General features: G+C 41.5%; 2 long non-coding RNA genes across 5 annotated transcripts in view; one reads left to right on the top strand and one right to left on the bottom strand.

Moving 5' to 3' along the window:
* LOC125459377 (uncharacterized) overlaps positions 1-24055 on the top strand; it is a 132128-nt gene extending 108073 nt beyond the window's left edge. For all 4 annotated transcript variants that reach the window (XR_009445607.1, XR_009445605.1, XR_007249004.2 and 1 more), the window contains 2 exons: positions 15920-16178; positions 23339-24055. This is a non-coding gene — a long non-coding RNA (uncharacterized LOC125459377). The remainder of the gene's footprint in view (positions 1-15919; positions 16179-23338) is intronic.
* The window catches only part of LOC132209496 (uncharacterized), a 156430-nt gene that overhangs the window by 61932 nt on the left and 69031 nt on the right, over positions 1-25467 (bottom strand). The window lies entirely within an intron of this gene.

The following is a 25467-nucleotide window of genomic DNA, read 5'->3' as shown; positions in this document are numbered from 1 at the left end:
CACTGACACTCTGAAGATCATTCCACACTCTTCCCCAACACTTAACCCTGAATTTCTATGGCTAATCCACTGAGCCTGCACATCTTTGGGCTGTGGGAAGTAACCAGAGCAAACCCATGCAGACACAGAGAGAATATGCAAACTCCACACAGACAGTTTCCTAATGCTGGAATTGACCTTGTGTCCCTGGTCTGTGAGACAGCAATGCGAACCACTGAGCCACACTGTGACTAACTTTGAAGTTTGAAAAAATGGTATGACTTCAGAGTGAGATGAGTGAGAGAGAAAATAGAGCTGAGAGTCTCAGAATTGCTATGGGAGGTGTTACTCGGGGATGTTGAAAATGTTGTGGTGTTTAAATCTTTCAGAGGAAGAGGCTTGGGCTGTGAAAGCATCATCAAGGAGAATGCTAAATAAGAGACAGGAAGTGATTGTTTTTACAGCAACCATTTTTTCAGGTTTTGTTGGAAGGAACAGTTGGGCTCCAGAGCTGATTTCTTTCGGACCATGCAGTCCAGACCAAGGCAAAGCAGGAAAGCATGTCAATCGGCTTTGGAGCTGACGTCATGATGGTCCCATGTAAATCTCCATTGCTGCCATAAAGAAGGAACTGGCTATATTGACAATTTGAGACTCTCTGTGCTACAAGAAAAAAGTGTCCTGACAAATGCGGCAGTTAGTCATAAAAGGTCTTTATAAATATTGGTCAGGACTTTGCATTAAACATACCAGAGGCAATATCAGCATCAACTGTTATTTAAGCATGTATCAGACAACAACTTCATGGAAGGATGCTTCATGTAGTTAAAGCTTTAGTTCTGGCTCCAAGTGTTCTGGTCAAATCACTTTCCAATGGTTACAGGAACTATCATTATGATCCGCTTTGTGTGAAGTAAAGATTATAGAGGTAACACAAAGGAAAGCCAGATTCTGGTTGAAGCTGGAGGAGAATGAAGGGAAGGAAAGGCATCAGCAGGAGCTCTTATACACCTAGACTTCAAGGATTCTTTCTGATAGCCAGAAGCAATGGCCAGAATATTACCACATCTGTAGGATTAGGGTTGTTGGAGGGAGATGGTTAAAAATGCAGTCAGACCGAAGTCATGACATCACTTCCAAATTTTACAAGCAACAGGAAAGATGGAATGAAGATTTTTAACAACAATACACAGTACATTAATTGTTTCTGATGAACAGTAATACAGGTCTAAAAATGCCAACATAACCATAATCCTATCTCTCCCTACAGATGCTGCAAGACCTGTTGAGTTTTTCCAATGCTTTCTGTGTATATTTAGTACATCAATTGACGTACTTTAGAGGCACTTCACTTGAATTTAAAGGCAATAGGCTGGAATTTTATACTGATTTTTTATTTTATGAATGGTGTATGGTTTTATTGGGCTTTCAGATGCCAACCAGCTGTGATGAAAGGCAATGTGCATGTGACGGGATACAGTGGGAAATGGAGGTCATTGTCAAATAGCAGCAGAAATCTCGTGAAGTGCCATTACAATGGGTCAGAAACCACGTGAGGGTGCCGTTGACTGATCTAATGTTATTCTGCTATTCTACACTAGCTGCAGCATAGTTTGTAAAAGGCTCCTGTCCTTTCAGTGGGAGCAACTTTAGATGGTGCTTCACAGTATTCTCAATTTAACTCTGGTCTGCAAGTTCAAATATTAACTTTCACTGCAGACATTTGCAAAAAGTGAGTGCAAGGATGGTGATTAAAAATTAACTCACACCAATGCCAAAAATAAATGGGGGCAGAAGTCAGTCCAGCCTCGAATCTCTAAATTAACCTGTAAAATCCAGTCCTGGAGCTGACCAAACAGAAAAAAGTTAAGATAAGGGTGAGGAGCTGCTCCAATTATAGAAACATTCTTTTCTGTGCTTGCTATTGATGAGTTCACTGATTGTCTGGGGAAGATGAAGTTTGGGAGACAGCCATCATTTTTTTTGAGAGCTGACTTGGAGTGCAGAAACATCACTTTTGCCATAGGGTGATGCAGGGGAGAGCTAAGGGGTAGGAAGAAGGCTGCAAGCGGACTGGCGGGGTGAAAAGGGGACTGCATAAGATTGGGTAGAGGTGACAAGTGGATTTCAGGGGCCTGGGAGAGACAGGTATCACACTGGGACTGGGCAGACTATGTGGGGGGCTATGAGGAGATAGATTGTGGGAGGTATAAAGGCACCAATGGTTTCTGAGAGGTAGGGGAGCACCAGGAACCTGGATGGAGACAAAGCAACTGAAAGGAGATAAGGAACTGGAAAAATGTTAGTGCAGGGGTGACAGGCAGGCCAGAAGGGGACTGAAGAACACAGGTATCATAAGGGGAGTGGGTGAGACAGTCATTGGAAATGTTGAGGAATTACTACATAGGGAAGATTATTGTAGATGCCATCATGATTAACACTGTGTTAATCGTTACATTGAAATTTTCAATGTATAAAAACGGTACTAACTGATCCTTTAAACATATTCAAAATTTGTGCTTACGCGATCAAAACAAACACACTATGACCTCATCAATCTATGAGGAAGATGTATTTAGGGTGATTGCTTTTTATGTATAGAAGTACATATCAATTATGTTAAAAAAAAACAGTAGCTTTGTTACTTAATTCTGGTCCAATTTTTATCCAATATTTTTCACCTGAAACCATGTATGATCATGTACTTACATGATAGATATCCCCTAAACTTGCTAGAGCAAGTTCAGGCATGTTGACTTCAAAGTCATAAAATTTTTGATGCTGGGCTACTTACTGCCGTACAACATGATTGGGACTGAAAATGAACTTTAACGGAGTTCCGTCCCTTCAGATATTAGTTATTTTAAAAATTTCAATTTAAGGAAGCTCTTTCCGCCTCCTTTATCTGTCTTTAATTCCATTAGACCATAAGACCATAAGACATAGGAGCATTTGGCCCATCGAGTCTACTCCACATTCAATCATGGTTGATAAGTTTCTCAACCCCATTCTCCCGCTTTTTCCCCAGAACCATGATGCCCTTGATAATTAAGAACCTATCTATCTCAGTCTTAAATGTGCGCAATGACCTGGCCTCCACAGCCTTCTGCGGCAGTAAATTCCATAGATTCACCACTGTCTGGTGGGAGAAGTTCCTCCTTACCTCCGTTCTAAAAGATCTTCCCTTTACTCTAAGGCTGTGCCCTCAAGTCCTAATCTCTCCTAACAATGGAAGAATCTTCCCAACATACACTCTGTCTAGGCCATTCAGTATTCTGTTAGTTTCAATGAGATCCCGGCTCAACCTTCTAAACTCCAATGAGTATAGACCCAGAGTCTTCAAACGTTCCTCATATGTTAAGCTTTTCATTCCTGATACCATTCTCGTGAACCTCCTCTGAACCCGCTCCAGGGCCAGTACATCCTTCCTGAGATATGGGGCCCAAAACCACACACAATACTCCAAATATGGCCTGACCAGCACCTTATAAGGCCTCATTAGTAGATCCCTGCTTTTATATTTAAATCCTCTCAAAATAAATGCCAACATTGCATTTGCCTTCCTGACTACTGACTCAACCTGCAAGTTTACCTTGAGAGAATCCTGGACTAGAACTCCCAAGTCTCTTTGCACTTCAAACTTCTGAATTTTCTCCCCATTTAGAAAATAGTCCATGCTGTTATTCTTCTTACTGAAGTGCATGACTTCACACTTTTCCATGTTCTACTTTATCTGCCACTTTCTTTCTTTCTTTTTTCGGCTTTCTGTGCATGATTTGGCACTGTATCAACTGTTCTAACTGGCGCTTCCTTGTTCAGAAACTCCAGGTTAGGGACATATTTATCCAAGTGATATTTACTCCACACTTTGCTTGTTATGTATTCAGCAGGGTATCCACCTGGAAGCAAGCATGATCACAATTGTAGGGGACAACTTCATGGATGGGAGAGTTTGGAGGTGGGAGTTACAGTCACTGTGAGGTCTGATGGAAAGGTGGCTGTGGATACAGTTTAATTTGGAATTAGTGGTGGGGGAATGTATCCCTATTCTTCCTGGCTCATGTTTATTTATGAAATGCAAACAACACTTTGACAATCTCATCCAAGTTATATATGTGAAGCTGGCCTAAAGTAGGAAGACAAAAATAATTATTTTTAAAGATGCTTGACAATTTCAGAATGTTAGAATGCAGTTCATCACCAGCCCATAAAAAGATGCATACACCTAATTAAAACCAAGCAAAATGACAGCCCCTTATTTCCCTAAACACCAGACAATAGGCCAAGGATAGAATGTACTTTGTAGATGAGAAGTATTTGAGGATTATTTTCTTCTTGTTATTTAAAGTTGTATTGGCGACACCATGAGGAAACAATGGTTTAGTGGCAATGTCACCAGATGAGAAGTCAGAGGACCAGCTTAATAATGCTATTGTGACAGAGTCATAGAGTAATACAGCATGGAAACAAGCCCTTCAGCCCAAACTGGTCCATGCTGACCATGGCACACACTCAGCTAATTCCAATCACTTGCATTTGATCCAAATCCCTCGAAACCCTTCTCATCCATGTGCCTATCCAAATGTTTTTTAAACTATGTTTAACATCGAGGGCCGAAGGGCCTTTACTGTGCTGTAATGTTCTATGTTCTATGTATTGTAACTGTTTTTGTACCTGCCTCAACCAGTCTCTCTGGCAGCTCATTCCATATATGCACCATTCTTTGTGTGAAGAAGTTGCCCCTCAGGTCCTTCTTAAATCTGTCTTCCCTCTTACCTTTAACCTATGGCCCATACTTTTCAATTCCCCAACCCTGGGAAAAAGACTATATGCATTCATCCTATCCATGCCATTCATGAATTTATACACCTCAATAAGGCCACCTCTCATTCTCCTACATTCCGAGTAATAAAGTCCTATCCTGGCCAACTTCTCCCTATAACTCAGGCCTGCTAATAGAACATAGGACATAGAACATTACAGTGCAGTACAGGCCCTTCAGGCCTCGATGTTGTGCCGACCTGTCATACCGATCTCAAGCCCATCTAACCTACACTATTCCATGTACGTCCATATGCTTGTCCAATGACGATTTAAATGTACCTAAAGTTAGCGAATCTACTACCGTTGCAGGCAAAGCGTTCCATTCCCTTACTACTCTCTGAGTAAAGAAACTACCTCTGACATCTGTCCTATATCTTTCACCCCTCAATTTAAAGCTATGCCCCCTCATGCTCGCCATCACCATCCTAGGAAAAAGGCTCTCCCCATCCACCCTAACTAACCCTCTGATTATTTTATATGTTTCAATTAAGTCACCTCTCAACCTTCTTCTCTCTAATGAAAACAGCCTCAAGTCCCTCAGCCTTTCCTCGTAAGACCTTCCCTCCATACCAGGCAACATCCTAGCAAATCTCCTCTGCACCCTTTCCAAAGCTTCCACATCCTTCTTATAATGTGGTGACCAGAACTGTACACAATACTCCAAGTGCGGCCACATCAGAGTTTTGTACAGCTTCACCATAACCTCTTGGTTCCGGAACTCAATCCCTCTATTAATAAAAGCTAAAACACTGTATGCCTTCTTAACAGCCTTGTCAACCTGGGTGGCAACTTTCAAGGATCTGTGTACATGGACACCGAGATCTCTCTGCTCATCTACACTGCTAAGAATCTTACCATTAGCCTAGTACTTTGCCTTCCGGTTACTCCTACCAAAGTGCATCACCTCACACTTGTCTGCATTAAACTCCATTTGCCACCTCTCAGCCCAGCTCTGCAGCTTATCTATGCCTCTCTGCAACCTACAGCATCCTTCGTCACTATCCACAACTCCACCAACCTTAGTGTCGTCTGCAAATTTACTAACCCATCCTTCTACGCCCTCATCCAGGTCATTTATAAAAATGACAAACAGCAGTGGACCCAACACCGACCCTTGCGGTTCACCACTAGTAACTGGTCTCCAGGATGAACATTTCCTATCAACTACCACCCTCTGTCTTCTTTCAGCAAGCCAATTTCCGATCCAAACTGCTATATCTCCCACAATTCCATTCCTCCGCATTTTGTACAATAGCCTACTGTGGAGAACCTTATCGAACGCCTTGCTGAAATCCATATACACCACATCAACCGGTTTACTCTCATCTACCTGTTTGGTCACCTTCTCAAAGAACTCAATAAGGTTTGTGAGGCACGACCTTCCCTTCACAAAACCGTGCTGACTATCCCTAATCAATTTATTCTTTTCTAGATGATTATAAATCCTATTCCTTATAACCTTTTCCAACACTTTACCAACAACTGAGGTAAGGCTAACTGGTCTATAATTACCAGGGTTGTCTCTAATCCCCTTCTTGAACAGGGGAACCACATTTGCTATCCTCCAGTCATCTGGCACTATTCCCGGCAACATCCTCGTAAATCCTCTTTGCACAGAGTCCAGTTTAACTATGTCTTTCCTATAACAAGGTGACCAAAACTGTACACAAGATTCCAAGTGTGGCCTCATCAACGACTTGTACAGCTACTATACTCAATGCCTTGACCAATAAAGGCCAACATGCTAAATGCCTTCTTCACCACCCTGTCCACCAGTGATGCCGCTTTCAACAAACTACTTTTTGAATTGCATTTTCCCTCCGTAATATTTGATAACTTTCTTCGCTATCAATGATTAGCTCCTAATTTTGTATCATCCGCAACCTTACTAATCACGCCTTGTATATTCATGTCCAGATCATTTTTCTAAATAACAAACCAACCCCTGTGGCACACCGCTAGTCACAGGCCTCCAGTCCAAGAAACAACCTTCAACCATCACCCTCTGCTTCCTACCATCGAGCCAACTTTGAATCCAATTAGCTAGGTCTCCATGAATCACATGCAACCTAACTTTCATGACTAGCTTGTCATGCGGTATCTTGTCAAAGGCCTTACTAAAGTCCATTTGAACAACATCCACTGACCTACCCTCATCCATCCTCTTGGTTACCTCTTCAAAAAACTCTCAAGGATTTGTCAGACACGACTTCCTGTGCACAAATCCATGCTGACTATCCCTAATCAGACCTTGACTATTCCAATGTTGGTTGATCCTGTCCCTTAGTAACCTCACCAATAACTTGCCTACTGCTGATGTCAGGCTGTCTGGCCTGTAGTTCCTAAAGATGAAATTAAAAGTCTCTGCAAGGGCCTCTGCAATATCTTCCCTGGCCTCCCATAGCGTCTGAGAATGAACTTGATCAAACCCAGTTGATTTATCCACCTTAATGTGCTTTATGGCATGCAAACACCTCCACTCTGGTAATGTGTGTGTGGCCCAAAATATTGCCACTTGTTTACTTTATTTCTTTAACATACACGATTTTGTCTTCAGTAAACACTGAGAAGAAATATTCATTAAAAATCTCCCCCATCTCCTACAGTTCCACACATAGGCAGCCATGCTGATCATCAAGGCAGACTATTTTCTCCCTATCCACCCCTTTACTCTTAATATAGCTATGGTACTTCATGGGATTATCTTTAACCTTACCTGCCAGATCCATCCTATACCCTCTTTCTGCTCTTCTGATTTCCCTCTTAAGTGTGCTCCCTCACTTTTCATAGTCATCTAGGGATTCACATGAGCCGGATAGCTTAAACCCAGTTTATGTGTTCTTCTTTTTCCTGACCAGAGACTCAATATCCCTCGTCAGCCAGGGATCCCTAAACCTGCCAGCTTTTCCCTTCACCCTAACAGGGACATACTGTCCCTGGACTCTTGAAATCACACTGTTAAAAACCTCCCATTTGCCGGTCATTCCTTTTCCTTCAAACAGACTCACCCAATCGACCTCTGCTAGATCCTACCTAATGGCCCCAGAATTGGCTCTGCTCCAGTTTAGGACCTCAACCTGTGGACCAATCCTATCTTTTTCCATAACAATGTTAAAACTAAAAGAGTTATGGTCACTGAGCACAAAATGGTCTCCGAATGACCCTTCAGCCACTTGTCCAACCTCGTTTCCTAAGACGAAGTACAGTGTTGCACCCTCCCAAGTAGGACCCTCTACATATTGATTTAGGAGGTTCACATTCCCATCATGGTAACTGGTAGTATTTAAATTGGGTGAATAAATCGAGAATTGAAAGGTAGTGTCATTCATGGTGATCTGGAAACTTGATTGATGTAAAAATACTTCTAATTCATAAATGTCCTTCAGGGAAGGACATTTGTTGTCATCACCTGGCCTGGCTTTGACCCACAGCAACATAGTAGAGACGAGACTTCACAAGAGGATCAAGCCTATTAATTCAAGGCCAATTTGAAATGAACAACAGATGCTGGTTTTACCGGTGACACAAAATCACTGAAAGAACATTTTAAAACCATATGCTGGATGATACGTGACACCACATTCCTGTTAAACTCAACAAAACAAGGGTTGTGAAACCACCCACACTAAAGCCCAGATGCAACCTTAATTAATTCATGGTGAGAACCACCTTAGGGACTCTGAGGTGCCAGCAGCACCAAACTTGAGCAGAGGCCATTGCTGGGACTACTAGAAAGGCACTGGGCACCAGCCATAATGGTAATCTCAGAACTTTGAATTGACCCAGCTGGCAGACCCTAGCCAAGGAGTGAGGGAATGAAAGATCAAAGAGAGATGATTAAAGGAGGTGGGTATGACCTTGGGAATGTTCACCTGCTGGCACAGGAGAATGTCCAAAAGAGACCTTTCTCCTTCCTGACCAGCAGCAGACTTTACGGTGAAAGATGCTAGCCTTTCTACCTCTCCCTGCCACATAATAAAATAATAGCAGAGGTGAAATGAGGACACAAGTGAAACTATTAATTAGCCATCTGCAAGCCTTAACAAAGATAGACAGGCTGCCAGATCATCCCCTTACTCGACACAATATGGAAGAAAGGTCAAGTGTGTGCCTGAAGGCAGTTGGGTTAGTTTACTTTACAAGCTCTATCACTCCCAAATACAACATTTTTAGAGTGGGAGAGGAGCAGGAAAGGTCATAAAATCTGTCCCTGTGTTACAAAGTAATAGAATTCATCTAACAGAGAAATAGAAGCAAAATACTAACAATGCTAGATGAGTGAAAAGTAAAGAAGTGTTGCAAATAGTCAGGCAGCATCTATGGAGAGAAAAACGAAATAAATGAGCAGAATTTGCCCAAAAATCAGCTAACTGCCAATTTTAGAAGTGGTCACAGAAGGTTTCCTCTTGTGAGCCTTAGCAACTTTTATCCTCCAGTTTTATCTGCTGATCTCATTAAATATGCATCATTTGCGTACAGTGCCTTCCTATGTTGTGTATGGCAGTGGGGAAATGCTCACCAGTGCCAGGTCTTTCAGTGTTCATGCCACAGATGCCAGCTGCATGCTATGACAAATGCTTTCTGCCTGGCCTGAAGTGTTTGCAGCCTGGAGGACCACAAGCTGTACCACAAGAAGTTCAATGACCTGTGCTTCACAAGGGTAGTGCTACATCTTCACTCCAACTCTACCATTACACACACCCTCCACAGAGGCTCATGATCTATCACTCCCAATACCACATGCAGCATCTTGTTTTGAGGGCTATCGTCCATCCCATCATTCCCAACCACTAACCCTTCCTGTCCTCTGCACTTCCAACTCACTCATTCAGGGAAAACAATGGCTTAGTGGTATTATTGCCAGATTATCAATCCAGAGACACAGGTAATATACTGGGGAGATGGATTCAAATGCCCTCCATGTCAGATGGTTGAATTTGAATCCAATGAAAATCTAGAGTTAAGAGTCTGCAGATGATCATGAAACCATTGTCAATTGTTGGAAACATTTATCTGGTTCACTACTTCAGGGAAGGAAATCTGTTGTCCATACCTAGTATGGCCTACATGTGCCTCCAGACTCACAGCACTGTGGTTGACACTTAAATGCACTCCAGACAAATAGAGATAGAAAATAAATGCTGACCTAGCTATCAACATCTGCATCTCATGAACAAAGTTTCAAAACCAGAAAGCCTCATGACCTTGACTATTGGCACACCTGCTCTACAGTCCCTTGAATGTTCATTGCTACCAATCATGAAAACTGGCTATATTTCTACACTAAAGGCAAGGCAAGACAGAGATGTTGCATGCATCCAAACTAGCACAAAATACATGAGCAATAAGAAAGTAAATTATGGCCTCTGAGGTACATTCTGTTCTAAAGTTTGTGATGAGTACCAGCTGGCAGCACTGTCGCAATATAAGGTTCTGAGGAAGTGTCAGCGTGAACTTGAAATGTTCACTCTGCTTCTCTCTGTCCACGTATGATGTAGGGTGTCAGTGAGCTCCAAAGAATAGTATTGAAGTGCTGAACTGTTTTCTAACTGAGTCTCAAAGGGCCAGTGTCTATCTCCATGGACAGAGGTTGCAGGCAGTGACTGCCCATGGAAGGTGCCCAGAGGTGTTGGCCACAATGGCCGCCCAGAGAATATGCCAGAAAGCTGCAGTCACCAGGTGCCTGTTCTGACTTCATTTCAGGAATTGTCATCATCTGGTTTCCTCCCCCTGCCGGGAAAATAGGAGGCTACATATAAATGAGATGGGATGAGGTAATAATGAGGTGTTAATAATGCATGTAAATATGCCCATCACTATTCACTAGCACAGTTCTCATCCAGCCATTATTACCTTGAATTGAAAACTGACACCCTTAGTTTTCTGTTCTCATCATATTTTTTGAACTAAATCATCATTGATGATGTCATTCAGGGCCTGGGAAAACTCAGTACTGTTTTTTAACCAGGAAATGAATTTTCTTCAGAACTTATCCCGTTTTAGAATTACAAGATTGGCAAGGTAAAATATTAACTCAGCGCTCATATTTAGACAAACATCTAATCTCAGCAATATGTAAGTTGCAAATCAACTCATGTTTTGATTTAAATACACAATGCGCAGTTTATCATATTGGTGTTAACTGTATAAACTAAATTGAAAATACATGTTCTATTTCATTTGACATGCTCCTGCTGTGGAGATGCAAATACTCAGAATGTGCACAAAAGATCTGAAAGAAATAGAGTTACAGTATCAAATATAAATCTAACTGTTTCTAACATTTTTTTGGCCAAGACATTTACGGAGAGATAGTGAGATCACAAAAAGAAACTAACAATTGGGAAAGTTGGAACTGTGAGCTTCCCTGATGTCTTAATGAATTTCATGTCTAGGCTACTTATACTTTTGATTCCAAGATATGGAGGATGAACAGAATTTTTGTTTATTTGTTTATGGGATGTGGGTGTTGCTACCAAGGCCAGCATTGATTGCCCATCCCTAATTGTTCTGGGGAATTTGGTAGTGAGCTGCTTTCTTAAACTGCTGCAGTCCATGTAGTGTAGGTATACTTATAATGCTACTAGGTATGGAGTTCTGGGGCTTTTACCAAGTAACAGTGAAGGCTTGGCAATTTAGTTCAAAGTCAGCATAATGTATAACTTGGAAGGGAACTTGCAAACAGTGGTGTTTCCATGCAGCTGCTGCTCTTGTTCTTTTAGGTAGTAGATGTCCCAAATTGGAAGATGCTGTCAGAGGAGACTTGGTGAGTCACTGCTGTGCCTTAGTAGAAGGTGGACAGCAATGTGAAGACAGGAGATGATTTACTCTCCATTGAATTCCCAGTATCTGACCTGCTTTTTTAGCCAAAGTATTTACATGGCTAAGGAAGGGTCACTGGACCCAAAACATTAACTCTGTTTTCTCCTCCACAGATGCTGCCAGGCCTGCTGAGCTTTTCCAGCAACTTTGTTTTTGTTTCTGTATTTATATGGCTGGTCCAGTTCAGTTTCTGGTCAATCTCTCAAGATATTGGTTCTGGGGGATTCAGTGATGGAAATGCCATTGAATTTCAGGATCAACGGTTAGATTTTCTATTGTTGGAAATAATCATTGTTTGACAATTGAGTGATGTGAATGCTATTTGTCACTTATAACAAGACCAGATGTTGCACATAGCTTGTTGCAAATGGGCACAGACTGTTTCAATATCTAAGAGGTTTGCATGCTTCTGAAAACTGTTGCAAGACAGGTTTGTCACACAAAGGTTGATTGAGTGCCTGGAATGCCTTGCCACAGCAGGTGGAGGAAGTAGACACAATGGCAGCATTCAAGGAGCACCTGGATGAATACATGAATAGGAGGAATAGAGGGATATTTTAAGTGACGACAGTTGTAGTCTAGAAGGGCAAAATGTGTCAATGTAGGCTTGGACAGCTGAAGAGCCTGTTTCTGTGCTGTATTGTTCTTTATTCTTTATTCTCTACATAATAATTAGTGAATATTCCCACTTCTGACAATTATGATGGAAGGATAGTCATTGTTGGAGCAGTGGAAGATGTTTGGGCCCAGGATATTACCCTGAGGAACTCCTACAATAATGTTCTCAGGCTAAAATAATTCAGTTCCAATAATCACAACCAACATATTTTCCTTAGTTATGACTTGAGGAAGGGCACGAGGATTTGTAGGCATAGAAATGGCATACTTAAATTGTGTTCCAACTGATTTGAAGGAGGGGAAATCTGAGAGCTTTGCCAGGGATTGGAGGAATTGGGGTGGTGTGCTGTGGATGGTAAAAAGGAATTTGCTCATGAGGGCTCTGAATGTGGAGAGGGTTTTGTGGTTGTAGAGGAAGAGAGACAAGTTTTGGGGTGGCCTGGGATAGATAACTGCCGCTCCTTGCGGTGCACCAGCGGTCCTCCAAGGGCATTGACCAGTCAGAGATAGCTATTCTTGCTTGCCTTTGCTTTATGATTTTAATAGACCTTGAGAAACTTCACCCATAGCCAATAAAGTTAAAACAGCTTAAATCTGAGCCACACAGCCTCATTACAATATTTGAAATAGGATCGGCTTTCAGAGAGCCAGTTAGTCACGTCTCTTTGGATTTCCTTCATTAAACCAGAACTGTGTATGCTGCAAGGGAGTTGCAATTGGGTTTACTGTTTTAAAAATGCTAAATCCTTTCTTGCCTTGTCCTTGCTGATACCAGGTCCATTTTTCTGAATAATCAGTCACAGTCACCATAGCTACTGCATGGGTTTTACAATAGGATTTGTGGCAGTCACATAGTTGGATGATCTAATCACACTTATTCAAATGTGTCTTACCCAATTAGACACACTTTTCTTCTAGCTGACAAACTACTGTCACTGGCATGGATGGATTTTGAAACATTGCTAACATCTATGAACCTTGAGCAATGTCAGCACTACTCCTTACCTAAAACTTACAAATTATTCGCCAAGCAAACAATCATTCAGTAAATGGAAATTTGCAAGCTTCATGCAAATGTAGAAAAAATAGTAGAGCAACTAGCAAAATTAAAGCATAAATGTAAGAACTCATTTGTAGTGATTGCAACCAGGGCCCTATGGATCAGGTCAAGTATGAATCCCTGATAACAAAGTGTGGAGCTGGACGAACACAGCAGGCCAAGCAGCATCTTAGGAGCACAGAAGCTGACATTTCAGGCCTAGACCTTTCATGAATCCCTGACTGGGATTTGTTAACCTCGACCAAGCAGGGAACCCTGGTTGACAGACATAAACAGGAATGCCACTGCGTGGGGGGCGGGGGTGGGGGCAGCTGGTGGAGTGCTTTAATTCCCCCTCCAACTCTATTTTGATTTAATCCCTATACACCGCACCCCCTTCTCTTTGTTTTTCTACATGTCAGCATTGTCCTTTCGGGCCTTGTTTGTTTCTAGTTCCCTGGCCTCATGGGTGTTTTTCTTGAGGGTGAAAATATTGAATAAAATTATTTTGCACAATGGTGCTTTCACTGGGTCCCTGCACTTACATGCACAGTATGGGTAATATGGGATAAAATATAACAGTAGTGTGGGGGTTACCAAAAAATATATAAACATGGGATTTAGAATTTCCACATATCAGGGTACTGACTCTGAGCTGGCTGCCCACAGCCAATATATTGTGAGGGTAGTTCCTGTAAGATTAAAAACGTAAACAGGACTCTCACTGCCAGGGTGGAGTGCTCCATTCCCTCGTCCAACTCTATTTTGATTTAACTCCCACCCTCCCCCTTCACTTTTTTAACATAAGCATTGCTCCTATTGGGCCTTGCTTGTTACTGGTTCCCTGGCAACATGGGTATTTTAGCTGGTGATGGAAATATTGAATAAAATTATTTATGCAATGGTGTTTTCACTGAGTTCCCACACATACACAATACAGGTGCAGTGGGAAAAAATAATCACTACCGCTAAGCGGCAGTAGTGTGGGGGAGTAAAAGAAAAAGAAACAGAATGAAAAAGAAACAAGAGTTTCAGAGGTTTTACTCATTCTCGGGACTGGCTCTATGCGAGCCAATCAGAGTTCTTGTACGATGTAAGTGTAAATAAAAGGTGACTTTGTGACAGGATACCTGTCTCTTTGGAGTTATTTCATCATTGCTTCCATTTTAAATGAAAGGTCTGGCCAATATATATCAATCTAAGTATTACCACCACTGCCTAGTTAACCACTGTGTTTTGCAAGGAGGTGTATTGCTACCTGCTACCTGCTAGCTATTTTAATTATAAGCCTGAAAATTACTGTTAATACCAGCTGGCAAAAGTCATTTATTTTTCCTTTGTTGGTGTTTTATATGACAATTCATTCAAACTATGAGTCCAGGAATGTCATATATATGGCCATTTGCTCATAACAAATAACACCCAGGCTAATAAAATGTGAGGCTGGATGAACACAGCAGGCCCAGCAGCATCTCAGGAGCACAAAAGCTGACGTTTCGGGCCCAGACCCTTCATCAGAGAGGGGGATGGGGTGAGGGTTCTGGAATAAATAGGGAGAGAGTGGGAGGCGGACCGAAGATGGAGAGAAAAGAAGATAGGTGGGGAGGAGAGTATAGGTGGAGAGGTAGGGAGGGGATAGGTCAGTCCAGGGAAGACGGACAGGTCAAGGAGGTGGGATGAGGTTAGTAGGTAGGAGATGGAGGTGCGGCTTGGGGTGGGAGGAAGGGATGGGTGAGAGGAAGAACAGGTTAGGGAGGCAGAGACTGGTTGGACTGGTTTTGGGATGCAGTGGGTGGAGGGGAAGAGCTGGGCTGGTTGTGTGGTGCAGTGGGGGGAGGGGACGAACTGGGCTGGTTTTGGGATGCAGTGGGGGAAGGGGAGATTTTGAAGCTGGTTAAACCGGATCAACACCCAGGCTATGTTGTTTGAAAGCAGCACTTTCTGAGATATAGGTTGAGCAATGAGACTTGTCAAAATTAATACCTTCAGCACAGAAGGTGGCTGGAAAATGTTTCTGTCCCTGGTTGGTTATTTGTTTGTTGACAGTACGTTTCAAAAATTAGCAGATGGTTTTCAACAAAAGTTAACAATAGACAGGTATGGCACTGTTATATTGTAATAACATCCTTCCTGTAATGTAGTGATTAGATTGTGGTACTCTAGCTGAGGCTTAACTAATGTTTGATACAGTTCTTTCTCCTTTTAAGAGCTCTCCTTCCCTAAGATCTTCCATGCCTGAATGACTGTCTTACACACCCTCATCTGTGATTGATCCACTCTCACAGTAGCCCTCCATACTTCTAGATCATCCCACCCTAGCACATACTTTGCTGTTATTCTCCTTCATTGATTGTTCCACATTCAACTGCAAGTCAACTTGACAAACAATGATCAATGATGTCACAATGTGCTGTAGATTAAAACATCCTTTGGAGGGGCAGGGATGGTGAGAAACATCAACACCCTTTGGGGAGGAGCATTAGATACCCATTGGATTAAGAGAAAAAGCTGCATAAACCTGTTGGAAGAGCCCAACTTGTCAAGCGCTGTTGAGGCATGTTTTTATGATTGGTAGTGCTTTTCTCAAACATGCAATATAACATTTGAAATAATGAAACTACATTTTCTTTCTTCTAGGGAGGTGCAGTCTGAGGATCTTTGGTGAATTTCTACAATGCATCTTGTAGATAGTACACATTGCTGCTACTGAGTGTCAGTGCTAGAGGGAGTGGATGATTGCGGATGTACTGCCAATCAAGCAGGTTGCTTTGTCCCGGATGGTGTCAAGCTTCTTGAATGCTGTTGGAGCTGCACCCATCCAACCAAGTGGGGTGTATTCCATCACACTCCTGACCTGTGCCTTTTGGATGATGGACAAGCTTTGGGGAATTAGGAGGTGAGTTATTTGCCACAGTATTCCCAGCATCTGACCTGCTCTTGCAACCGTTGTGTTTATGTGGCAAATCCAGTTCAATTTCTTGTCGATGATAATTCCTAGGACGCTGATAGTGGGGAATTCAGTGATGGTAATACCATTGAATGTCAAGGGGGGGTGTTTAGATTGTCTCTTATTGGCAATGATCATAGCCTAGCATTTGTGTGGTGAAAATATTGTTTGCCATTTGCCAGCCAAAGCCTAGATCTTGTTACATTTGAACATGAATTGTTTCAGTATCTGAAGAGTCACAAATGATCCTGAACATTGTGCAATTATTGGCAAACATGCCCACTTCTGATGGAATGGCACAATGGTTAGCACTGCTGCTTCACAACACCAGGGACTTGGGTTTAATTCCTTCCTTGGGCAACTGTCTGTGTATACACGTTCTCCCAGTGTCTGCCTGGTTTTCCGCTGGGTGCTTTGGCCTCCTCCCACAGTGCAAAGATGTGCAGGTCAGGTGGATTGGCCATGCTAAATTGCCCTTGGTGTCCAGGGATGTGTAGCTTAGGTGGTTTAGCTATGGGAAATGTAAGGTTACAGAGTAGCGAGGTGAATTTGTGTGGGCTTGTTGGGCCGAATTGTCTATTTCCACACTGTATAGATTCTATGATGAAAAGAACATTGTTGATGAGGTAGCTGGAGATGGTAGAGCCTAGGACACGATCTGAGAAACTCTTGCAGAAATGGCCTGGAGCTGAGATGACTGACCTCCAACAACCACAACCATCTTCCTATATGCCCCGTACGACACCAATCATACATGAGTTTTCCCCCCGTCAATACCCATTGATTTCAGTTTTGCTAGGGCTTTTTGATACCATATTCAGTTGAATACAGCCTTGATGTCAAGGACTGTCACTATCACCTCACCACACCTCTGGAATTCACCTCTGAAATTCAGTTAGTGATGTCACTTTTAGAATACTGTGTACAATTCCGGTTGTCCTTCTGTAGGAAGGATTATGCTAAACTTGAGAGGGTGCTGAAAAGATTTCCAAGGATGTTGTCAGGACTAGAGGATTTGAGTTATATGGAGAGGCTGAATAGGCTGGGGCTTTTTTCCCTGACTGTTGAAGGCCCAGGAATGACCTTCTAGAGGTTTTTTGAACCCCAAGGTTGAATAGGGTTGAATAGCCAACACCTTTTCCCCAGGCTAGGGCAGTCCAAAACTAGAGGTCATAGGTTTAAGGTGAGAGAGAAAAGATTTAAAAGGAACCTGAGGGGCAACTTTTTCACACAGAGGGTGGTGCATGTATGGAATGAGGTACTAGATGAAGTGATAGAGGTGGATATAATTATAACATTTAAAAGATATTTTGACAGGCACATGGATAGGAAAGCTTTAGAGGGATAAGGGCTAAATGCTGGCAAGTTGGAAGGGTTAAGGTGAGAGAGAAAAGATTTAAAAGGAACCTGAGGGGCAACTTTTTCACACAGAGGGTGGTGCATGTATGGAATGAGGTACTAGATGAAGTGGTAGAGGTGGACATAATCATAACATTTAAAAGATATTTTGACAGGCACATGGATAGGAAAGCTTTAGAGGGATATGGGCCAAATGCTGGCAAGTTGGACTAGTTTGGTTCAGGGTACCTGGTCAGAATGGACGAGTTGGGCCGGAGGGCCTGTTTCCATACTGTATACCTCTGTGACTCTATGAAAAGGCACTTTAATGTCGACAACATTGTGGCTAAGTACAATTTGCAAGGATTGTGCTAGTGCCGGCCTACACACATTATTCTACACTCACACATGTCTTGTGAGTCAGACCATGGCCTATACTGCAAAGCTCCAGGTATCAAAGCCTAATTTTAAGATGGCGATGTTGGTGGAAGTGTGAGCAGCATTGTATCTTCATTCTGCTTCAGTCTGAAGTTTCATAAAGGATCTAAGCGATATGTTTGGAACATGTATTCCTTTTCTGTGTGGCTCAAGGATTTCAGAAGGATGCAGGAACCTGAGAGCTTCAGTACATAAGAGTCATGGCAGGGCCCAGGACATCTGATGTAGGCCTCCAAATTTGGAGAATCTCACTGTCAAAGCTGTTTAACTCTACTTGTCAAGGAGGAAGGATATGAACAATTCTGCTATAGGAAAATGACGTTATTAATATTCTAGTTGCATTTATTTGTTAAGAATGGAGAGATATCACACCTTTCCCCAAGTTCTCCTTGAGACAAATTGCTGTTACAAAACTTCAGTGCAGCTGTGACCTTGACAGCTACCAAAATGAGATTGACTCTCATTCCCTTTGAGAGAGATCTGTTCCAGCAGAAGACACAATTTGGTGACAGTGGCCTGGTATCTCTTTAGTGTGCACTTGCACTGTTTTCAGATAGTTAAAGAAACATTTCTTTTATGTTTTCTTTGGAATTGCACCAAGGCTTCAGTGACTCCAACCATGGTGATCTTAATGTGAAGTACAGAAACAGGTAATCTTTGGAGAAAGTCAGAAAGACAGCACAATGTTATTGAAAAAACCCATGAGCCCACACATCCATCATAATGAAGTCTCACATTGTGCCCTCACAGCGTGGTATGGAGGCTTCCCATAAAGGGCTCTGAGGTGTGCCATCTTATTTGATTTGGGCTGCATAACCAAATTTCTAATTATAGAAAGGGAAAAGTAGAATTTTGCCAGTAAGCCAACATGACAGTTCCCCACCTAAAGGAAAGCCTTCTATCTACATTCAAGAGCATGCTTTTGTGTAGTTCTAGTTCAGTTTGTAAATGTGGCTCTTATAAGCATTAACTTCCAATGCCAGCTCGGGAATACGTTTGTGTAATGGAAATCTTAGGTCCTGCTTTTAAGTGCTTTTGTCTGATCCCATTTGCTTAGTTGACATGATAAGGAGGCAAAAACAGAAATTGCTGGAGAAACTCAGCAGGTATGGCCGTATCTCCGGAGAGAAAGCAGAGTTAACATTGTGGGTCCATTGATCCTACTAATCTTAAGAAGAGTCACTGGACCAAAAGCTAACTCTGCTTTTTCTGCACAAATGCTAACAGTCCTGCTGAGTTTGGTCCAGCAACTTCAGTTTTTGTTTCAGGTTTCCACCATCCACAGTTCTTTGGTTTTTATGGTAAGAAGGCAATTTTGCCTCAAATAAGCAGTCACAAGTCATGATGAGGAAAGTGATAGAAGAAATGATTGACAGCTATCTTAAGTGTGAGCTACACACAATTTTTTTTAAGAAAGGAGCCATATTAATTTCTTTGGCTTGCTGTAAAGACCTCAGTGATTTGAAAACTTCTGTTCAATTACATTGTTGGTGTAATGCAGGTGGTAAATTAATGAGATGGTCTCAATCATAGAACATAGAACATAGAACATAGAACAGTACAGCACAGAACAGACCCTTCAGCCCACAATGTTGTGCCGACCATTGATCCTCATGTATGCACCCTCAAATTTCTGTGACCATATACATGTCCAGCAGTCTCTTAAATGACCCCAATGACCTTGCTTCCACAACTGCTGCTGGCAACGCATTCCATGCTCTCACAACTCTCTGCGTAAAGAACCTGCCTCTGACATCCCCTCTATACTTTCCACCAACCAGCTTAAAACTATGACCCCTCGTGCTAGCCATTTCTGCCCTGGGAAATAGTCTCTGGCTATCAACTCTATCTATGCCTCTCATTATCTTGCATACCTCAATTAGGTCCCCTCTCCTCCTCCTTTTCTCCAATGAAAAGAGACCGAGCTCAGTCAACCTCTCTTCATAAGATAAGCCCTCCAGTCCAGGCAGCATCCTGGTAAACCTCCTCTGAACCCTCTCCAAAGCATCCACATCTTTCCTATTTCCTATATTTTCAATATATTTTATCTGAATGCTCAGCAAATTACTTAGAACAATGGAACATTCAATCATTGTTGCAGCTATAAATATTACTGGTGAGTATTTGCATTCTGCCATTTTCTTATTTGTAACAAAAACTCAGTTATGACTCACAGTGGCATAAATTAAATGACTTCAAAGGAATTGGGGAAATATTTCTCTAAATGGGAAAAGAGACCTTTCCTTTCCAGCTATGGATGGTATTTAATCAAGCCAATCTATTAATAAAAGAAGTCAGGCTAGTGAAAAATTGTGTTGGCATCTGATCAGAATACATATCTTGAATGAGGTAACTTGGGTTAATGATCCTTTTATCTGTCCATTTTGGATCTGAGAGACGAGTTGTTTCATTGGAATCAGTTGTTATCTGTTTTGCAGATGGTAGTAAAGTATTTATTTTATGTTCAAATCCAATTAGTGGCATATTAACACAACCTGAAAGTCCAGTTGAAGGCAAAATAAAAACAGTTTGGCCTATGGGGATGATTAAAAGGGGAAATAAACAGCTCTACCAGAATTCTGTTCCAGTATTTACCACTTTCTGTCACTTGTAAAAGGATATTGCTATGCCCAGTAAAGGTATACCCTATTTGTAACTTCAAAGATGAATTGTGCTTCTATGGTAGCCTCTATAAAAGTATTTTATAATTCTAAAGGACTCTTTAAGGTCAAGTAGCAGTTGTGGTTTCTTCCTTAAATCTTCCAGAAAGTCCATGCTTGGAAAAGTCATCCACAGGGCCCGCCTCCTCGACATGACAAGCAAGCTTCTGTGGAAATCATATTGCAGAAAATTGTTGAGATCCATTTGTGACTGAGAAAGGTCAATATCCTGAAACTATCTCCAACTACATTCCTAGCTTGAATGGGTCTTTTCAGAAGCAAAGACAAATGATCTATGATATGCCATTGTAATGTGGGCTTTACATTCAACAGAACATTTGTACCTGCTGAGACGATGTTTATGTTAGGTCTTTAACATAAGATGGGTAACATGGTACTGAAAAATTCAACAATGTTTATTGAAGCCCTGATAAACATATATTACAGTAGTTGATACTTCAGGGTCTGGGCTAATATTAATCTAGCATGTGAGTATGTCATGCTTCAAGTGGCCCGAGTTAAGATAGGATCTAAGACCTTTATATCATTAGGTCACATAGTGCAGTACAATGAAAATATCATGAGCATGTCTCTACTGCAAACTAGCTGCAAGACTTACAACACTCCAATTTTTCCAAAGATCAGAAAATTCAAAGATGGCACATGAGCACATTATCAATTTGATAATTATGAAAATGCAGTCTCTAAAACATTCATAAGATTAAAAATACAAGCTTCAATGTGATGCTTTGAAGGTTTGAAGATTTATTTAAATCTGGTGAAATTATTCCCAGCTGGAGAGGTACATGTTTTCCTTCATTGTTCTTGGTTGTTTACATAATTGTCGTGCTCTGGTTGTTGTCACTCAAAGACACCTCATAATCATTACCAAATCTTCTTCACTTTGTGCCTGATCAGCATATTGTACATCAACCTAAGCTGGATTTTGTTCCTTCACATTGTTGCACCTTAATCAGTGATGACTTTTTAGGATTCAAGCTTGTTTTTTTATTACCCAAAACCTATGGGACCAAGAGTGCGCCAGTTGATCAAATATTCCAGTTGATCAAGGTGTCCGCATAATCAATATGAAAGCACACATTGAGCAGCAGAGACTTATGGATATAGACATCACTGTTATATGTTACTGACAGTATAAATCACTTTAATAATGCAACTTTGCCTTAAATAAAATTAACCAGCTGAGATCCTTCTGAATCACACCCTCAGCTGACTACTCAGACGTGGTGATAATATAGTAAAATTCCAGTGTTTGAAGTGTTCCAGGTTTATTGAGAGATCTGATTCATAAAATCCTAGTTAAAAGTAAGTTTACTGTATTTTTAATTAGATTTCTGACTCACATTCTCTGCCTCGTGGATATTTTTGTAGTTTATCTGCTTGTTGACCTTTTAGCACTTTTATTTATCTTTGTTGCCACATCTCACAATGTTAAGACTGTTGTTGCCAGGCAAGGCAATTTACAATAGCTTTTGAGCATAAGTCGCACAGGGGATGGTAGTGCCTCCTCCAGTAATGTCGCTCAAAAACACAGAAAAGCAATGCAAAAAACTTTGTTCTGATGCTTGATGATCATTGATTTGATAGTACCGTATGTTCTGCTAGAATGTTTGAGTGATAATATTGGGATTACGATATGATATGGATCATTGCCAATTTAGCATGTATGTCTTGAAATGCTTTTCCAGTGAACTGCAGTCCATTGTCAAAAAACTCTGTTCCAGTACTTGGAATGAACTGAAAATAGCTATCATTGTGTCAGCAATGCTTGCTCTCATTGTATTGCTAAATTGTCAAACAATGGGAAATTTGGAGAGGGATTCTGTCAGAAGGATGTAATCTTCTCCATGTACCATAACCAGGCTTGTTGCTGTGGATGTGATTCTGCAGCCCAGCAGAAGCAAGCTACATTTAGATTGCATGCACATAGTTATTTGTAATTGCAAAGACAACACAGTATGCAGCCGGAGGAACACAGAAGGTCAGGTATATTAGAGGAGCAGAAAAGTTGACGTTTTGGGTTGACGTCAACTTTCCTGTCCTCTAACGCTGCCTGACCTGCTGTGCTCCTCCAGCTCCATACTGTGTTGTCTGACTCCAGCGTTTGTAGTTCTTGCAACATCTGTAACTGAAAAGTTGTATTCTGAGCTTTTAAGTAAGCATATGTGAGATTTTCATGTGAACTGAACTTAATCAATAACACAAGAAATAAACAAGAAATAACACAAGAAATACAACAATTCTGAATAATTCAGTTTATCTATCCTCTCTTGTCTGCTACACAATGACAGGGTTAGCCTAGATTTCTAACCTGAAAACCTTGGTGGAACACATGCCAGTTAAGAGTGTAGAAGGATGATAAAGGAAACAAATTTCAGTTTCTCAGTGCAATAGAGTTTCACATGCTGGAATATTGCCGAATATTATCTAAAATCCTGTTCTTCAATGATAACAGTCCTGATTCTTACATTAATTACTCTATCAATTGTAATATTACGCCTTTGTCGCAATCCTTATCTAAGCTACTACTGGCTACCAGACTAGAATGAGGTATTCCCTGTGTAGTTAAATGTGGCTAGGCTGTGTAACAGCTCTGATGAACTTGGTAAGATTGGTCTCATTCGTGGTTGTATTTTCTCTCTCTCCCTCCAGGTGATCCGAGCTGTGCTGCTGGGCCAGATTGAATCTTTGGAAAAGGAATAGCTGTCAGGTTTCCTTCTTATCCCTCCCAGCTGCATTCTTTCAGAATGTTCACCGACTCTCAGCCAATCAATCTTCCACGTCAAGATGACAGTGCCCAATAAGCTCTCAGTATCGTGTATGGAAGATGCTGGATTACCTTTGCTATTCATCCTCCAAAGTGTCAAGGGTACAACCATTTTCACATATGGCCATGGCTGGAACCTGGGATACCAGCAAGTTTGCTTACCATACTCCAATACATACAAAATCATTCTCATTTACCAGGTCAAGTCCAGACTTGTTTGCCTGACTTTGTCTTGTGTGGATAATTTGTATTGATATATCCTGAAAGTCTCATTGGGCCTGGCAGCTCAAAGGTTGCCCATTCTGGTTTCAGGCCTAGCTGTTCAGGTCCTGTGCTACTTGATAAAACATGAAAATGATAGGGTGCTGATGAATAGGAATGAATAATTCTTATTTCTTCATTCTATAAAGAATAAATCACAGATTTTATGTTGAACCACCTATTTAATAATCAATGCAGTTACAAAGGGCTAAATATTCCACTATAATTGTGAAGATTCCCGTTTTAAAACTCAGCTACAGGCGACAAAGAGAAAACAAAAATGTATCTAATTGAATTTTCATATGACAAAAATCACTTACCAAATAAATGTTTTGAATTGAGACTGTGCATGAATCGGGATTTTAAGGTCTACTGTTAAAATATGTCGTAAAATATACTTCTGTACTATTGCCCATTTAATTATTAATTAATCAAATCCAGATAATCAAGCACAAGAAGAAAATAATTCAAACTTGAATTTAAAAAAATAACAAAGAATTGCAGCTTCTGGATATTTTAAACAAAAACCAAAATAGCTGGAGGATCTCAGAAGGACTGGCAGCATCTGTGGAGAGAAAACAGAGTCAACATTTCAGGTCTAGTAGCCTTGCCCTAGAATCTCACCGACTCCCATGGTTAGGCGGACTGTGCATCCTCAAATCCCACTTGCTGTAAAGACTCCATTGCATTCTCCCAGTTTCTCTATCTCCAATGCAGCTGATCTAACGATGCCACGTCTCATAGGTGGGGAGGGGATCACTGGAAATATCCACCTTCTTCCTCAAACAAGGATTCCCTACTACCAGGGTCGACAGGAGCCTTAGCCAAAATCCAACCCATTTCCTACACTTTAGTCCTCACTTGTTCTATTCCCTCCCACAACACCGACAGCCTCCCCGGTCTTCACTTTTTATCGTACCAGTATTCACATCCAAGGGATCATAAACAGCCATTTCCATCACCTCCTGTGTGATGCCATGATTAAATACATATTCCCCTCCCCTCCCTTGTCAACCTTCCCTCTGCGATACCATGACTTACTCCTCCTTCACTCCCAACGTCCCCACACACCCACAGCACCTTCACATGTTACATATGCTCATTTAGCTCCACCTTCCTCACTAACCAAGGCCCCAGATATACCTTCCAGGTAAAACAGCAATTTACGTGCACTTCACTCAATCAAGTCCACTGTATTTACTGCTCATAACGTGGTCATAATATGATGAAACACAGACTGGATGACTGCTTAGCAGAACACCTCAATTCTGCCAGCAAAAATTACCCTGAGCACCTGGGTGCCTATCATTTGAACAGACCACCATGTTCCCTGGGTAACACTGCCTAGGGTTTGCTGTGATGTTCCTGTGAAGTTCAGTACAAGCCAGAAAAACAGCATGTCACTTTCTGTTTGGGAATCCTGCAGCCTTCAGGGTTCAATATCAAGTTCAATAATTTGAACGCCTGAACACCTTCTCCCATGCCTTTACCCCAACCCCACACACTTGGCTTTGTCATCACAGGGGCTGCTTTCACCAAAACCAACCCATTTTCACACACTGATGGTCCCCATTAGAAGCTTTACTTTCTCCCCAGCTCACCATTTTCCATTCATTTGTCTGCCCAACTGCTGTTCTCTCTGTCTCAGCTCCAACCTCACCTATTGATTACTGTTCCCCGCTATAAATTCCACCATCATCAGCATACGCACCAATCTTTTCCAAGCTTGCAATCAGTTCTGAAGAAGTATCTC

The sequence above is a fragment of the Stegostoma tigrinum genome, chromosome 1 (assembly GCF_030684315.1).
Source record: "Stegostoma tigrinum isolate sSteTig4 chromosome 1, sSteTig4.hap1, whole genome shotgun sequence".
Lineage (NCBI taxonomy): Eukaryota > Metazoa > Chordata > Chondrichthyes > Orectolobiformes > Stegostomatidae > Stegostoma > Stegostoma tigrinum.
The sequence above is the reverse complement of the archived record's forward strand: the minus strand, read 5'-3'. Positions and strand labels throughout refer to the sequence as shown.